We start from the raw sequence: 17339 nt of genomic DNA, 5'->3' as shown, positions 1-17339 counted from the left end.
AGAGACTTCTTGTCCAACAACTCAACTTCATTGAATCAGCAACAAAGATTTTCAGTGCTGCATGATTCAATTACTGACACTCTGCACGAACTTCTTGATTCTGCTTTTTCTGTCTGAGGATGAACTAAAGCTTCTTCACTTTTCCAAAAAGAGAGTTTCATATAAATATATAAATGAGTATTGTATGTAGATGTAGAGATCAGGAGAGAGGCACACACAGATAGGATTTTGGATGGCTGGGTATTGCATATGGATGTCATCATACCGGCTTGTGCTCACAGGTAATGATGCCTCTCCCTTTATCTTTGTCTTTGTGTGTGCAGAAGCGTCTGTGTGTGTCAGGAAAGTACGACAGAGGCAGACAAAGTAGCCTTGTTCCACACATATAAAACATTTCAAAAAGCCTCTGTACACCCACCACAAAGGGACTGGAGAGGGTGGGGAGGTGTGCGTGCGTGTGTGTGTGTGTGTGTGTGTGTGTGTGTGTGTGTGTGTGTGTGTGTGTGTGTGTGTGTGTGTGTGTGTGTGTGTGTGTGTGTCTGTGTGTGTGTGTGTGTGTGTGTGTGTGTGTGTGTGTGTGTGTGTGTGTGTGTGTGTGGCTCAGATAGAGAGTGGGAGATTTGAGTCACATTGAAACGCGAGAGTCTGTCATTACCGTGTCCTTGGAGGAGCCACTCATGTGTCTCTGTCACTCTGTAACTGTTTCTCTCTTTCTGTACATGCGTCACACGCGGTGATGCAGTTGGAAACAAAGCAACAGGTGAACCATGCGGTCCACTTATTAAATAAATGTAGCATTACTGTGATGACATCTGTTCCCACTCTGATTGGCTCCTTCTGAAGAGGCGACATCAGTCTGATGTAAGATAAAAGTGCGTCACAGAGAATAATGTAACATTTAAGTGGGTAAACTGAGTTTCATAAGGTGGCCTGAGGTGGGTTTGCTTTTTGAGCTGTTTATTGGCCTCACTCACTCACTCACTCACTCACTCACTCACTCACTCACTCACTCACTCACTCACTCACTCACTCACTCACTCACTCACTCACTCACTCACCGTCCGTCCGTCCGTCCGTCCGTCCGTCCGTCCGCCCGCACACAAGCAACGCAGAAGTCTGAACAGCGAGCATGACCCGCTTGTTCGCTATTCTGGAGTCTATGAGCTGTCCACTTGTTGGACTGATGAACGTGGAAGAGATCTGGCCTTGGCTCTGGTTTTCGAAGTACAGCTCGGGGATTTAAATTACTGCAAGTTACAACAAACACTGAAATAGTTTCGGCAGGTTTCCCAGGAAATTGAGTGGGAAACGGGAAAAGATGGAGGACTTTGTGAAAGTCTTCTAGAGGTGTACACTGAAAACTTCAAGAAATACTGCAAGTCCCATTGAGCCAAATCTTCCTCTTCTTGCTCTCGCACACTGTGTGAGCACTTCTTTCATTTTATTTTCCTGCTTTTTCTATCAACTGTCTTTCAGGGTGATCTTCTGCTCCATCTGCTGCCAGGCATTTCTGGCTTTTTAAACCATGACCACACATTATGCTCTCTTTAAACAACATGAAACTTTACTATGAGAATTTGAGATTTAACAAAAGCTGATCGTCAGTAAAAGTGGAAAGCAGAAGAAACACTCTGGAGTTTGACATCCCTGACAATAATGCATCCTGTACACAGAACTTGTTTGTAAGCATCTCCTGATTTGGCCTCACCGTCTCATCCTAACTGATCCAAATCAGCCAGACTGACACAAATAAATCGAAGCCTTAATTTCACCGTGCACCTTGAAAATGCCTGAACAAGTAGTGCTGTGAACGTGCTTGGAACTTCAGTCAGATTGTTTTGACCTCTGGTCATGTCTCTAATCAACATCGAACACTTTACCTCAGTCGATTGCTGGAAGGGCTTCATTCCACACGAGCCATCGGGGACGCTGGAGGCCAACCTAACTTGCTAATAGCATCGCCAGTGTCTCTTACAGCCGATTGGCTTTAGAAATGATTCAGACTGTAGCCAGCTAATGTCACAGCTGGCTAATAAAAGCACAAAAGAGCCTTTGAGATTTCGTTTAATGACACACTAAAAATAGGCGGTTTGCCGGAAAATCTGCGAATGGGGGAACAGGTGTTTACCCTCCCAGTGTGTTTTGTTCTGCTTTCCGTGTCTTTCGCGCCGCCTCTCCATGCTTATCTACAGCGCAGGACACACCCAGCGTCTCTGCTCTCGCTCTCTCTCCTCTCTTTATCTTTCCCTGGATCCCCTGAGGCTGTTTAGAGGGGATCTGTGACAGATTCTGCTGTGTGTGCGTGTAGCACCAGTAGCTCTAGTAGTAATGACAGGCAGATGGGGTTATTCATCACCAGCCAAGTCTCTGCAAGCAAAGCAGAGACTCTCTCTCTCTCTCTCTCTCTCTCTCGCCATCTACAGTATTTATCTTTCTATCTAAATGATGCATCTGAATAGTGATAGATAAAAGAAAATCCTCTTTGCGTCACTCGTAAGCTCTTTATTCTCTTTTTGTCTTCCTCCGTCTTACGTGACCTTCTGCTGTCACTGCACGAAAGCGCTGACTACAACATTTTATGACTTGCTGCTTTTAAGTTCATTATCAGTGAATTAAAGATTTTTGTGTTGTTACTCTCATCAGTCAGTCATTCTGGATAATACCTCCAGTCTGCTGTAAAACGATGAATTAATTAGTCCATATGTGAAATTCATATGGGAAGACATTAAAACCAATTACAGGCTCATTTGGGAGTTTACATTTTGCATGTGTATACATACAAATCCCTGCTCACACCCTCTGTCATGTTCTCACTATTCATCTCTCTCTCACACACACACACACACACACACACACACACACACACACACACACACACACACACACACACACACACACACACACACACACACACACACACGTATGTACTGTACATTCACAAAACGAGCCATCTTTCCAAATAGGTCAAGTAAATTTGACCACAACCATTCAGAGATCCATTTATGCAGCCAGCCTTAAAGACAGCAATGCACACTTACTCACACTCGCACGCACGCACGCACGCACGCACGCACGCACGCACGCACGCACGCACGCACGCACGCACGCGTGAAAGCACTCTTAGAAACACCCACACTTTGAAACACACACATACATGCTGCAGGGATGCCACACCTCCATTATTTTTCTGAAGTGGATTTTCAATTCCATGGCTGGTGCTTGAGGGTGTGTGTGTGTGTGTGTGTGTGTGTGTGTGTGTGTGTGTGTGTGTGTGTGTGTGTGTGTGTGTGTGTGTGTGTGTGTGTGTGTGTGTGTGTGTGTGTGTGTGTGTGTGTGTGTGCGTGTGCGTGTGCGTGTGTGTATGTGCGAACATGAGTGTGTGCATGGCTGTACGCACATGTGCATGTGTGTGCATGTGTGCGTGTCATCATGATGGGTGGGTGGTGCTTGACAAAAATTGTGACATAAACCATTTATAAAGCTGCCCCAGTGTTTGAGTGCAGGTTCATGTGTGTGTGTGTGTGTGTGTGTGTGTGTGTGTGTGTGTGTGATTGCTGTACATTAAATACTCTGTCCAGGTTCGTTTGGTGCAGAGCACAAATATGTCCAGAGTGTATTAATTACTGTTAAAAAAATAATAAAAAATCACTACCACTTTCAAATCACATATCTGCAGCTCACCTGACACCACACATTTAAAACACGGTCACAGATTTACACAAAGGTGACGCAACACCTGCTGTGCCACCACATGGGCTCAGCTTCATGTTTCCATTGAGGTTACAGATGGCTAACAGGCAGTGGAGCGTCCACACAGGACAGAAGACAGACAGACTGTGTGCAGAGACATCCTAACAGACAGCCAATTAAGAGGAAAGACTCTTGACACTTGCAGGGTGTTAGGACCCAGCTTGTAGCCTTGCCGGGCAGAGTGAAAGTGAAGGACAGATTGAATGCAAATGGATTCAACTTTGTTTGCAAAGACTCAGTTTGTGCCAAACAGGGCAGAGAAAATGTTCAACTTCGAATCCCCCCCACCAATGCCTCCAGGGTTTACAGTAGAAAGCATGTCAAGTGCAGGCGGAAATTAGCATGTTAAAAGCAAAAAAGCAAAATTTCTGAAGGCATGAAAGAGGTGGGTAACATGAAAAGTAAAGAAAGTGGCAAGAGGCAAAATCTAAGAGAGAAAAATGATAATTAAAGAGGTTTATATAAATAAATGTTCCAGGAGAAGAGGCAGCTTCTCAGATTCTCCACCAGTTGTTGTTTTACCATTCCAGCAGCAGTTAAGAGTCTAATTGATTACGGCGACCCCTATTTTCTAACTGCAGTCTCTTCATTGATCCAGTTACTGCTGCCACTGCTCAGCTCTCTCCAAGCGATCCTCTTAGTCATTACTGCCAAGAAGAGGGCCGATTGTCTGTGTGGCCTCAAAAACAACTTTAATGCAAAACCTCAGTCAGGTCCTCAGCCGTTCTTAGAGCGAGCAAAGCAGGTTGAGCGAAAGATTAAACCCGCAGCTGGTCTCCCGGTCTAGATTTAAAGTCGCAATTTAGCCAAAGCTAATTTTGGAAATGATGTTTAACCTCGAGATGGAATTCATAGTCCGCGTTAAATGAGCAGACGGGAGGATGAAGTTTTCCTCTTTTGAGAAACTTTGACATTAAAGTAGCCGAAGTGTTATTGAAATCATTTGCAGTGCGAAATGCAGTATTATTGAAGATATCCTTTAATTTCATTGCTGATCTTCTGAAATACTTTTTGTCTGTCATACAGCCATGGAGAATAACCTTTTTCTTTCTCCTTCAATAGAGCAGCCACACTCCAGCTGAGGCCTCATATGTTCTGCTACTTTACCTTGAAATCAATTTCATGTTAGGTTACAGTGTGTGTGTGTGCGTGTGTGTGTGTGCCCTCCAGCAGAGGTCATAACCTCTACCTGCTGACTGTGTCTCCGTTCCTAAATTAAAAGACTGCATCACATTACATGCAGCACACAAACACACACAAAAGCAGATGCACACACCCACACACAGCATGTCGTATTACCTACATAAGGCGAAGCTATTGCAGCTTGGGCAAAGAAACTCAATAGGCTTTTAACATTCATTTAGCCTGGGCGGCAGGGCTGACTTAAGCTATAGCAGCTAGATCCGATAGCACATACAGGGAGAGAGGCAGCAGAGATGGATGGAGGCTGACTGTACAATACAACCTTCTGAGAGCATGGTGCAGAGAGAGGAGGAGAAAGATGTAGAGGTGGGCAGAGACACAAAGAGAGCACAGGATGGCTGAGGGAGGAGGAATGGTTCGACGTATAACAGGTACGAACAGAAAAGGAGAGACGGGAGGAGGATAGCTGTGAAGGGGATGCAGCTCACTCCAACACACAATCACAAACCCAGTGGAAGTGACAGTAAAAGGTCCGGCGAGATGCATTTGTGTGCAGGTTTACTGTATTGTAACACAGTAAACACACTGCTGCAGTAGGAGCAGGCTGGCTAGCTCATTTTCCTCACAGCCTCTTTGAGCCTCTCGGTGCATCCTCGCCTACAACGGGTTTACATCACATTTACTGTAACGGGTTGTTTATTTGGTTTGTTTGTTGTCAGCGCTGTGTGTTTGGCTTGCTTCCATTCAGCCATACTAATATGCTTATCTGTCTTTGAGGAACTGGCGAGTCACGTTAGCTCCCAAAGCAACTTCCAAGCTGCTTCATGTGGCACGGACATCATTATATGAAAACATCTGGAGTCGCAACAGAAGGACTGCCGTTCGCCCACAGCACCGGTTTGGACAGCTATTTGAGAGCATGCCAAAGTTAAGGAGAAAGGGGGGAAGGCAGCAGGGAAGTGATGATGGGGAGGGATGGAGAGAGGGAGACAGGTAAAGGTAGAGAGGAGATTGAGAGGTCAATGAACATCCATAAACACTCCGCTGCTGCAGGGAGGGGCTGAATGGTAAAACAAACATCCTCGTATTGAATGGACCTCTCTCATTTCTTCTACAGATTAGGACTGAACATGACTCAAAAATAGCAGCGTGTGTGTGTGTGTGTGTGTGTGTGTGTGTGTGTGTGTGTGTGTGTGTGGTTTAGATATCAGTTCTAATCTATATCAGCTTGTCTTCAAGTAGAAACTAGAGAATTAGACGCGAGCAGATTAAAGTGGGGATGGCAGGGCACGTTATAAACTCGGAATATTAAAAACTGCTTTGCATATATCCCGTGTGTGTGTGTGTGTGTGTGTGTGTGTGTGTGTGTGTGTGTGTGTGTGTGTGTGTGTGTGTGTGTGTGTGTGTGTGTGTGTGTGTGTGTGTGTGTGTGTGTTAAAGCATAATACAAGCTGATATGTAATATGTTTGGAAAACTGCCAGATAAGTGCATTATAACTGAGCCTGGTGGAGGACAAGTGAAGTACGCAGGTTGTGTATGTTTGATATAAAACACAGAATGGCCATGACACCTGGTTCACAGGTAAGTCCATCTGTTAGAGGGCAACTCATGACTGTCTCATGATGTTTCACATTTCTTATGATCTTAAGATGACTCTCAGTGTGGTTGTGACCTTGTTTTGTGTCCAGCAGGAATGGGATTGAAACTGACAACCAGTCCCACACCCACTTCTATCACCTCTTGGTGTCCTTTTATGCTATATGTGATTACTGTTAATGGATGTTTACAGAGTGAACATCTAACACCAGCATCCATTTGAGAAAGTCTGATTCTCTCTGACATCGGACTGATGGTCAGCGGACGTTTGGAGGGATGGCTGACAGGAAGCATTTTGCTCAGCAAGGATCAAAGTGTGAAAACTGTGAGCTATAATCTTCAAAAACGTCAGGAGGACACACTTGCGGTCATCTCGGGTGGAGAAATTAAACGTCTTAATACCCTTAAAATGATGCTCTTTCATCCTGTCCTGAAGATGAAAATACACCAGCAAAACAACACTGCCGGCATGTTAAAAACGAGGAAGGACTATTTTTGTGGCATCAAAATGACAAAGGGTACAAAAGGTACAAATTCCTTCTTGCATTGATAACAGTTAATACTGCTCTCTGTTGCTCAGCTTAGCTTCCCATTACTCAGGCATATGGTGGATTTTTTTGCTGATTTATCATTGCCACAGGCTTTCAGCGGATCTTAAAATAAACGGCTAAGACGCTGTGAGCCTAGAAAATCGCCAGATGTACAGTAACTTTCCTATCAAGCTACTTATTAAGTCTGCATGTTTTTCATGGTCCCAGCTTAGAACAGAAATCCATATTGCGTTTTGCAGCAGCTCTCCTCTCTTCCTCTCCCTTCCTCTCCTTTACTCTCCTCTCCCCAGATGCCTTTTAGAGTTGTCATTGGAGAGTGACCTGTATTATCTATCTCTGACTCTCTCTCCTCAGCTCTGTCTCTTTCTCCGTCTGAATGGAGATTTAGATAAGAGAGTCTGAGCTGCAAGAGAGCAGCTGCTGAATACCAAGAGACAGACCAAAAGAAAGAGAGAGGAGGCCAGAGAGGAGCAGAGAGGCAGGGCCAGATTTACTGAGCCGTTTGCGCCTTGTTTCAGACTCCTCCTGCGGCTAGAGAGGCTCCTGTTATTTATCAAACCGGTGCGCTGCAGCTCGTCTTGCTTGCTCGCTTCACCTTTCTCCTTTGAACATTTGCATGCAAGGGAGGATCATGCAAATACCAGGAGGATCATATATGACAAGTGCGATTGTGCCTTCCTGCTGGATTCGCTGAGGTTAATGCTATTCATGGCGGTCGCCTCCTTGTGTACATGTCGCTGTATCCTAAGATCAGCTGCCAATAGCTGTCGAAACAGTAAACGTGGAGTGGAAAGTATGTTTAGTGAATATTTATCACATGTGTATGTCAGCGACAAGAGATCAATGGCGAGTGCACAACAACAAAGTGTACGAGGAAGCTGCAGAGTTGAGAGAAAACAGAGAGGCGCGCTATCTGAAGATTTCATTAGAGAAGAAGGGATGAGGAGTTAAAAATAAAAAGTTACAACCTCGTAGCCTGCAGCTTACCTTGTCTGTGTGTGTGTGTGTGTGTGTGTGTGTGTGTGTGTGTGTGTGTGTGTGTGTGTGTGTGTGTCGGGGAGCTGTTTTCATCTGCCCCGTTCTGCATATGACACACACACACACACACACACACGGGGTCCACTATTTAAAATGTCCCCAAGGTGATCGATGAGGTGGTGATGGAAATGTCATCTGGTGCTAATACATTTATCATCGCTCATCCAGCCTCATGAATTTCTCCCTTTGCTTTTCAATCATTTTTGCTCTTTTACCACGAGACCATTTGAATGCGGTGATTCATCGGACTGCCAGCAGTTTTCTCTGAGGAAGCAGACTGAGCGTGCAGGCATCCAGCACTCTGACTGGACTCATTAATTAGTGGGCAGGACAATGATAGCCTGTGTTTACATGAGCCCATGTGATGGGGCGGTAAATAAAGAGCAGGGAGAGTCTGAGATCTTCAATCAGCCATCACGATAAAGAAAACAAATACTTTCAATACCAGGAAATCAATTTTACATCTGAACACTACGTGATTTCTTTGGAGTAGTTTTAAGCTAACGGTCAAAGTCTAGCTGTGTTTTACTTGTTTCTGCCTACAATTTGGGACACCAAAAACTAAAAATGGCCTTTTCACTTGGCTTGGGTTATATGCTATAAAAGACAGAGTGGAGCAGTAATGTAATAAGTTATTGATCCCTGGAATATCTCTCTTTTTCTTTTTTTTTTTTCATGCCCCATTCACCAAAGATATGAGAACATTGGCTCAGCAAGAGAACAGTCTCTGGTCGGGAAGGGTTTCTCATCATTTGGGTCAAGACCAGAGACATTATAACAAATGGACGAAGCTTCCAGGTCTGAAAAGTGAAGCCAATGCAGAGGGACCTCAAACATGCATTTGTTTCAATAACCAGCCAGGGGCGACTCCATCAGCCGAAAAAGAAGTCCAGTCACATGTAAGCTTATAGGAAAATGACCTGACTTTGATTCATTAACTCAAACATGATCACTTCTGACTGCCAAGATAGCGACGGCCATAATGCTGGAGGCTTCAAAACAATTGTCCTCAAACGAATGGGCTCTGGCTATGTCCACTATTTAATATATAGTCTATGGTCACGACACTACAGAGGGTCACCTGAAACACTAATGGGGTAGCAGGTGATTGTTTAGCTGATGTATATGATATAATGTCAACATAAATAAAGATCATGGACGAGAACAGGCTGAGCGACTCGGCATCTCGCTGAAGGACGCTGAAGCACAAAGGGTGCTTGGCATTTTCCAGGCTTTGAATGTTCATCATGTCCTCCAGGTGAAGGACTTTCTAGCTGCTAATACACTAACATTTCTCGGTTAATAATCCAGAGATCACGATGGAAGCTTCTCCTAGATATGGAGTTGATGCTTTGGAAATGATCTCTGGATCTACGGGCGGTGATGTGGCATCAGTCGTGGCTTCGCTCTTATATGATTGTCGGATTTTGCGTTCATCTCAGACGTGAGGTTGGTTGGTTGGTTGGTTTTCTTTCTGCTCTAAACAGACTTTCAAATGTGAAATCACACTGCCGAGTGTCAAGATGCTGTTGTGAGAGATCATTATATATTCATGCGGGTGTGCATTTCTGTGTGTGTGAACTGCTGGCTGGACTGCCATATGAGTAAGAGAGCGTGTCATACAATAACAAACTATCTAAATGAAAATCATCGACAAGTGAGGCGAGTCATAACTGAGCGTGCACGTACACACATAAGCGAGCCAGCCATGCAGAACTGAATATGTAAAAAGCGTATTTATTTTCTCTGCCGCCTTCTCCTCGCTCGCTCTCTCCTTTTCTCTATCCATCATCCATCTCCTTCCTCGCCCTTTATCCCTCCTCCTCACCCTGTCAGTTAAATGACTGCTGCTCGTTTCTCTCTTGTCTCTCTAAGTCAACGCGTCAACTAGGATATATATCTTCCCTCAGCCACGTCGTCCTTAGCACACACCGTCATTATCTGTTTGCTAGGCATTCGCTCCGTGTGCGTTGCCGTCTCTGTCTGGATGTGCAGTGAAGTTCGAGTGGCTTGTGCATGTCTGCATGTTTGATGAGTTTGTGTGCACATTCTGCAGGTATTTGTTACGTGTGTGTCGCTTATGTCTGCTTGAAAATGCAAAGAAAACAGAGTCTGATATGTTGATGTGTACAGCGTAGGCTAGTATGAAAGTGTGTGTTGGTAATGTATGTATGAGTTTGCAGATTCATCTGTGCGTTTATGTCTGCTTGTACGAGTCAGCATACAATGTGTGTGTACACATACCGTGTGTGCTTGTTCAGAAGGCTGTGCAGTAAAGTGGCCACCTTGAACCACGGTCATTCGGACCAATCAGCGCCCTGTGAGGAACTACTGGCCGCTATGGTGAGGCGTGGTTTAGATGTGACAACAGAGCGACTGTTTGTGTAAAAACAACAATGACGGCTCCTAAAGAGGAGAGCGTAGACGCTGCTGCAGCACCGGGGGTATCAGAGCTGAGCATTTCGTCTCTGAAACCAAAGCTCAGAGGCTTTTCTTGATGGAAAATGTGTTTTTGCTCTTCGCTCAGCTGACTCAGCTGCTCTCCTCATACTTCAGATGGTTCATTGATCTGATTGGTTGAAGTTAGCCCATGACAGACTGATGGTTTAGGTATTCTTTGAAACTGCTTGCCCTTTTGTAAACAGTGTCCATGGATGATTTCCCAGATGTTCACTGTGACAAACCATGTGGTACATCAGGTTCAGCTTCAGATATCGCAGTTCTATTTTCTCGTTATTTTCTCCCCCTCTCTCTACACCTCTCCATCAGCTTTCACCTCTGGCACAGACGATCTCTACTGCTGCCTCCCCCGGTCTCCTCTTGCTGTGATACACTAAGTAAAACGTTACTAAAGAGGCGAGTAGTGACACAGGATGCAGTGATGTTGCTCTGAAGCTGACGTGCAGGAGGCTGCAATGCAGGCTGATGGCTGTTTGTCGCATGAGAAGCATGAAAGAAAGAAGCCTGAGGTCCATTAAATCAATCTCAGACATTAAAATCTGCCAGTTTGGTGAACACCCCTTCATATCTATATCCCTCACTCTAAATTAGGTTAGCACATGCCAAGCTCTTTGCCAGGCTTTACACTGCAAGCTCAAAATTAGCTTTCTCTGAATCTTAAAATGAAGAAGTTGAGATTCGAGTTTCCCTATTTCATTTGCACAGTGACAAACGGGGAACAGAGGAATTACTGATACAATCAAATGTGAAGAAACAATGAATATACAAGATGCAAATGACTAGTTTTTCTGCACATAAGGACCTCATGGGGCTAATAAAAGCTTCTCATCGTAAAGCAATAAAGAAGCCTGTGGCCGTGGGAATGCTGAGGTTGAAGTCTTCAGAGGTTTAAATTACCTAACTGATTTTAAACATGGACGCCGTTTTGCAAATGAGCAACGCTGCCTTCTCCAGGGACGGAGCAGAATTAAGAGGAAATCAATGTCGGAAATATACCCAGCAACAATTCACCACGGCATCAAAAAACAGACAAAACCGATGGCTCACAGATATCAAAAGACTGGTCAGCTATAGTGCGTCTGATTTAAAAAAAATGTCCCATGGACTTAAGATGTAATTAGAAAGTAAAATCAGATCACACTCGCATCGTGCTGGCCTCGTCGCCTCACCATGACCACATTATCAACTTTCAGCATCAATAAAGACTCTGAGCTTGTTCAGCCACACCGGTCGTGGCGTGAGGTCTATTTTGCCCGAATGATTTGCTCAAATTGATCTTGCAGTGAGGATTGTTTTGTCAGATACTTCGTAGAACAGATCAATTAGTGGCTCTGAAGGAGGCAGGAGTAATAAAAAAAAATCTAACTCTTGTAACTCCGGGGGGCTCTCCATCTTGCCACGGCTGCTCAGATCAAACTCCGCTTTTAAAGGCATCCAGCTTCAACATGTCTACCAGTGACCTTCCACCCACGCCTGCTGTTCACACATTCTGCAGATTTCGCAGCAGTCCTGAGCTGTGCTTTAAGTGGCTGCAGCTCACTTCAAAAGTGCATCAAAATATCCATGAATTTTGATACAACCCAACCTGTTTGTATTCCATGACAATACACTTTAAGGCCTGGTCAGCGCATCGATTGATTATTCGTCCGTCGATTGATCAGACAGTCATTTGCTGATTTCATTAATCAAGCAAACATGTCTTCACACATTTCGCTTTGTCAATGTAAATTCAATATCTTTGAGTTTCGGTCTGTTGGTCAGAAAAAACGAGCGATTAACGGCGCTGGTCTAAAATTGATTAGGTCAAACAAAAGGAAGTGGAGTCATCAGCATGATTTGCACCGGCTGGCCTTTGATTTTCTCCTTGAAGCATTGCACACTGCAAAGGTGGACAGGGCCAAACTGAAACTTATGAGTGTGGATGGTATTTTCTGAAAGATGACTGCAGTCCAGTCGCAAGCTTAAAGCAACATATTCATTCTGCTTTTCAGGAAGTCTAAAACAATATAAAATTTAATAAAACTAGTGTAGACAGAAGACTACTGCTGGACACCGGAAAAGGAAAAATAAATCATACTGACTTCCATCTTTCAAGCTTATCTAATCACACAGAGCTATTTCAGAGCATCTGACACAGAAGTGGGCTTATATTTTCAGATGAGGAAGTGGAAAAATACACGAGCCGTCTAGAGCAAGTGTTGTAGGAGTAGCGCTATTGTGGGAGCAGGACGTCTGAGCTCAAAGATAAAAAAAAAAGTAGGCCTATAGTTATCAGCCAATCCAGTGTAGAATAACTGGCCGCCACTTGCACCTGCATCTCCTGTGTAACATTTTATTTTAGACTCAGCAATGAGTCAGAAAGGAGGTGAGAGGAAGCGGAGGAGGATGAGGGTAGTTAGAGGAGGATGCTTGCCCGAAGATAAAATATATGAAAGGAACTGTGGACCAAAAATACGTTTTAAGAGCGTAGATGAAGAGCCGCACAGTTAAATACAGTGCGAGATTATTCTGTGGACAGCTGGAAATTTAAACATCTCAGCTGCCACTTTAGTCGCCAATGTGACTGTGAACATGCAGGGAAGTCTGAACAATGTGTGTGCGCCGGGGCACACGAGGTAACCCTTCGCTAACGTGCACACACTCATATAATAAAATGTGCTCGTGTGTGTTTGTCTACATGCCCATGCACCTGTGAATGCATACTGGCGCATGGATAATACTGACACAGCTGGGATCCACCAGCCCCAGCCAGCCAATATGTGTGTGTATCTACCAGCTGCGCCCACTGTGCTGATCCTCAAAGCCGCTATCGCATTCTGCTTGCATCATTTCACCGCAGTCGTACTGAGAGCATCAAACTCATGAACACATGCTCACAGTTACAAGCCCATATTCACCCTCACATCCATGCATATAATCACCTCCTCACATAAACACCCATTCAGTGACATGTGATATTGTGATTACATATCACGGGTGTTTTAAGCTCCTTGCCATCAAACATATGATTTCTAATTTTGATTTTTGTAGCACATGGTATTACTGCAAGCTGGAGTCACCCTTCATCTGTTAGAAGGAGCCACACAAAAAGAAAGGTTTTGTCATTTTAAAAGGCTCATTTTCAACCGTCCTGTTGGATCAGATGCTGCATATTTAACTGCTGTGGTCAGTTAGTGCTGGAGAGGACAGCCCTGAATGACAAGTGCCTCCCAGTAACCCTCCACTATTGTCAGAAAGGCCTGCAGAGGCCAACATGCTTCTTAACCTCTGGGTCAGGAATAACTTAGGGGCCCTCGGATATAGCAAAGTTTCTGCATGTAAAGGTCATCTGTTAAACTGCCCTATAAAGCAGAGCAGCAGCTGTGTGAGGAGTAAAAATGGCTTCAAACTCTATTTCCAGGCCAGGCAAACTAATAGCACGGACGCCCTTACAGGACTGCATAAACTTTGGCTTTTCTCCGGTTTTAGTGGCGATGTTGAGATTCCAATTGGCCGCTATCGTGGGATAAATCCTTGCATCTTGATTTAGAAACTAGATGAAACACCAGATTTTAATCCGGGAGAGTGTAATGTGTTTGGAGAGAGCTCAGCTAGAGGACTATAATCAGAATAATTATTCTGGTCTCACTCCAGCTTCAGGCCTTTTAGCTAATGACAGCCACAGCACTAATGGCTGGATTTCAATCTGTCTATTTGCATGTGTACATGAGATGTGTGTGCAAATATCATGTGTCTGCGTGTGTGTGTTTCAGGTCTGCATGACTACCACAGTTGCTCATGGGGCCAAAAATTAAAAATAAAGAAATAAATACAGAAATAAATAATAAATGAATGGTAGATTTCTGATTATTTTCAGTAATTCTGGGCAGCTAAGCTGAGAGAGTGTGACTGCTTCTATCCTTAAATGAACTTTTCCTCGCAGCTGCAGCTCGTATCATATCATACCTGCTTTTCCTCTTCCGCTGAAAAGAAGGGAACAGAAGTCATAAAACAATGCATCGTGATATGACGTAAACATTCAATTTCTTGCATTATGAAATAAAAGCTTTGCACTAAGTGCTGGTGTGTTGCCTCATGGTGTTGCAGAGTGTCAGAGTATAATATAGCAGGGGCGTGGAGTGCTTTCAATGTATAGATCCACATGATAACAGACTCTGAAGCACTGAACAGCCCTATCAGGGAAGCAGCCAAAACAACATCGGCTCGTCCAGGGCGATGCTGGAGTGTAGTCATACATCAAAACATCTCTCAAATGTTTATTTTTATATCGATGGTTATCTATTGCTGAAAGAAAAAGAAAACATTTGATTCATAGGTTCTCACCGTGTTTATCATGAGGAAAATTACTCTTAAGATATGAATGCCATTCATCAAAATGAATCAATAAAAAATGATATCACTCTCTGGAAGCCCGCGCACATGCAGTGAGACATGTGCGCAACAGAGTTGTTGGCAGTCGACTAGCAATCGATAGGCCTTTATTCATGCTTTGCACATTTCGCACAAGAGCTGATTCAGACAGCGCTTTATAGTATTGACAGTATTGTCTCAGGGTCCCTCGCAATACCACAACATGGTGAAATCCATTTTCCCTCACATAACGAGCTGTCATTTTCTGGTTGGAATGAGCTCAATCGTCTCGGCATACAAAGCAGGCAGATTTAGCTGCAGAATGATAATAACGGGAGCATAATAGCGATTGGTCTGATTCCACAGCGACATCGCTCATATCACACAGTAATGATTAGCGCACGGCTTGATTTTTAAAACATCTGCGGCGTCGTTACAGATAGCACGCTGGATTGTAGCTGTTAACGACGTGTGCTGTGTCAGCACGTGTTGCTTCAGACACTCTGATGAAAATCCATTTTTTCTTCCTTAACAAGGTGAAAGGAGCCAGTGTCCTCTGCATACAAAGCAGGCCGATCTGCTCCATGACAGTAATGATAGCGTGATTATGATTGGTGTTATACTTGAGGGGTATTACCAACACTGAATAATAATGATTTCTTATAATGCCCTGCTGATGATGAAGGTGTTCGTGACAGAGTTATGCTCAAAACCATGATAGTGTTGATGGCGCTGTAAATTTAATTGCACTGCTGCTGTCACTTTCTTGTAATGTGCACAAGTTAATCCATTCTCCTAATGAATTTGATATTTAGGAAAGAAATGAGGGAAACTCAGCACTCTGAATTCCCCAAATCCTTCTTGATTTTACATCAGAAGTGCTTTTGGTTTTATTTAAATGAACAGTAAGTACTCTGCCGCTAAGTGTCCCTCAATCAAAACAACAAGAGAAGATGGGATTTGATCAGGCTGTGACGTAGCAGGGGAGCATGGGAGGTGTTGTGATCACTGTTCACTTTCACAGATGAAGTAAAGTATTAATTGACCTTACGTTTCATCACACTTACCAATGTCTTTCCTCACTCTCTGACATATCACCCCATATGGAAGTTACAGTTACTACAACCACAGGAAACACTGTTACCTTGAATGAAGGGTCTGGACATTGTTAGAAACATTTGGGATAATGTAAATGTAGTAATAGTTGTCGTCACTTTTAGACATTTTAATGCAGAAATGTCTAAATTCACACAATGGTGTCTTTGTCAGGGAGAATTTAACAGGGTCAAAACTGCTTCAACACAACCGATATGAGCTCACCATGTGGATACTTAAGCACCGTCATATTTAACATCTCAAAATCTTGTGGTGAAAATGTTAAAATCTTGTTTCCATTTCGGTTGTTGTTCTGAAAAAAAACATAAAACAGATACATTAAAAGTCGTACAAAAGTCTGCTAAAGCTGCTGGTTCTGATCTTTAGTTCCCGCAAAAAATGGAGGGGAGGTTAATTATTGCAGAGCCTCGGTCCTCGGAGCTGTGTGATCTCTCACTGCACATTTATAAAGATGTGGATAAAAGAAACGTGGCACAGAAGATAAAGGCAGTTTTTGGCCTTTTGATATTTAGTCATTACGGCGTTATAAAATATCTCCCTCGCACTATTTTTCCTCAACTCTTCACTCATGTACCATCACACCCACATAATTACTAGATGGAAGGGAACACATTCTTTTAGAAAAGCTGCTTTCTTCTCTTTCTTTACCCTTATTTGCCCAGTGAAGGCTTGTTCAAATCGCAAATTTTCATTTTCAGTGACGCCGTGTTCACACTCACACAGGGGAGCTGCTCTGTACAACCACTCAGCACCACCTCGGACCCTGAACCGCTCCACCGGGACAGGCCGGGGTTAAGTAGCCCACTCAAGAGCTTCTCACTGGTAGTTACTGATGGAGGCGAGAGCATGTCCTGGTTATTGTCCTGCCCGGATAACACCTCGGGTGATCTGGGAATGCAATGGAAACATAAAAGCAGCGGCTCACAAGTTTCACATTGGTGACCAATTTTAATCTTCAATCGTCCTACTTCCGGGCCCTGACCCAGACTTTGAAAGAAAAATAGCAGTTAGCTCACTTCCAGTCAATCAGGGCTGCATGCATGTGCTGCTTCAGCCACTCACAAGACTTAAATACTGCGACACACTGCAGCACATGCTCATTTGTTTGATAGCAACTGGTTGTTAAAAGCTGAGATTTATCTGGTCTCATGAACAAAGGGCCTTGGTTACCTGCAACACCCCAGTGCCACGCTGAAGTGTCCTTAAGCACACTTTACTGTACCTCTGCTCACATCTGAAGTCCCACTGTGTGCCATGTAAGCAGTAACACATTAGATGTCCTGATGTATGAAAGTAACGGACGAGGTGAAAGTCAGGACAGCTTGGACCGGAAT

The 17339-nt window shown here is 44.0% G+C and overlaps 1 protein-coding gene across 1 annotated transcript in view; it reads left to right on the top strand.

Moving 5' to 3' along the window:
- Nucleotides 1–17339, top strand: part of cdh11 (cadherin 11, type 2, OB-cadherin (osteoblast)) — an 84887-nt gene that overhangs the window by 21674 nt on the left and 45874 nt on the right. The window lies entirely within an intron of this gene.

The sequence above is a fragment of the Chaetodon trifascialis genome, chromosome 13, assembly GCF_039877785.1.
Source record: "Chaetodon trifascialis isolate fChaTrf1 chromosome 13, fChaTrf1.hap1, whole genome shotgun sequence".
NCBI lineage: Eukaryota > Metazoa > Chordata > Actinopteri > Chaetodontiformes > Chaetodontidae > Chaetodon > Chaetodon trifascialis.
This window is presented reverse-complemented; position numbering and strand designations above follow the sequence as displayed.